The sequence below is a fragment of the Gavialis gangeticus genome, unplaced genomic scaffold (genome assembly GCF_001723915.1).
Source record: "Gavialis gangeticus isolate Ggan-Ray unplaced genomic scaffold, GavGan_comp1, whole genome shotgun sequence".
NCBI classification, from domain to species: domain Eukaryota; kingdom Metazoa; phylum Chordata; order Crocodylia; family Gavialidae; genus Gavialis; species Gavialis gangeticus.
Genome location: NW_017729025.1, coordinates 143,263,062 through 143,264,412, shown reverse-complemented (window position 1 = coordinate 143,264,412; position 1,351 = coordinate 143,263,062). Strand labels below are relative to the sequence as shown.

The following is a 1,351-nucleotide window of genomic DNA, read 5'->3' as shown; positions in this document are numbered from 1 at the left end:
TTTTTTTTTTTTTTTTTTAGACCTTCACATGTCTTACCATGTGTAGATTTTGTTTCCATGGCATTGACCTTTAAACCCTAGCATCACTGGTGGGATTTATCAACCAATGAAAATGCATTGAAAATCAGTACTGCTATTATGGAGGGCTCTGTCATGTGAAGAGTACAACAATACAGTGATGTGTTATGCATTTTAATATACCGGTACTTGAAGCTGTGCGTAGCTGTAATATTGCAAGATAGGTGCTTCAAACTTATTTCACCAATACTCTTTGAAAAGCATTGTTTTCTCTGATTCTTCGTGTGTTAATTGCTCTAAAAATGAGTCATTACAAAATGTGAAACAGCTTTAAAACTATTATTTTTCATACGCTTTCCTTCCTTAGGTAAATAGATTCAAACTGAATGACAGTTTTCAGCTCAGTTGTTAACTTCCTTAGCATAACGGTGTGCACTAATAAGGTGATTTCATGTCACAGTTGTGATGCTTTGCATAGTCATTACCTTTGATCATAGCATGCACTTGTAATGCAGTAAATCAGACTAGTTTTTACATCAAGATCAGGTGCCTTTGTAAAAGAGATATTCTAACTCAGCCACTGTGATGCAGAAATCTATTGGCTAAATTTCATGAACTATTTTATCCGGTGTCTCAGTCCAGAGGATCATAAAGCTGTATTGCATCCTTAAAAATTATGAATGAATTAGCCTTGGTTGTATATGAATACTTTAAAAATAATATTGTTGTTTGACCATATTTGTTTCTTGGTATGTCAGTAATCATAGTGATTAGTGGTAAGTTGCCAGGTTTGTAATTAACTGGGTGTTCGGTTTCCTTCTCGGCAATTGCTTTTTGAAAAGATTATTAAAACCAGGAAGAATCTTGTACAGAGTGAAGTCCAGCATGATGTGTGTGTGTGTGTGAGAGAGAGAGAGACGTTTACTATCTGCAGCCAGTATTTCAGAAGGATGCTGTGTCTACCTGCTCTGCAGACTGGCAGCTCTAGCACAACATTCTTTTGAAATATTCATGGTTTATGGTACAAAGCCTTGGTCACTAATATACTGTGATGTGTGCTGTAGTAGCTCAAGCATTTCACATCTTTAGAACGGGAAAAAAGGAGAAAAAATGCTTCGTACTGTGCAGTCTTATTTTAAAAAGAAAAAAAATCTTTTACTTATCTGATTCAGGAAGGCATCTGTGCTGATGCATCTGTTGATTAGATTATTTTTAGGTGCTCTGTGGCTTAAAGTCCTCGGTAGCTTATAGGGTGGAAGAGAAGGGAAAAGAACCTTTCAGACTTTCATCACAGATGCACCTAGTGGGATTGATTGTAGGAGTTTGGGTGGGG

The 1,351-nt window shown here is 36.5% G+C and overlaps 1 protein-coding gene across 2 annotated transcripts in view; it reads left to right on the top strand.

Moving 5' to 3' along the window:
* The window catches only part of SERGEF (secretion regulating guanine nucleotide exchange factor), a 355,234-nt gene that overhangs the window by 213,730 nt on the left and 140,153 nt on the right, over positions 1 to 1,351 (top strand). The window lies entirely within an intron of this gene.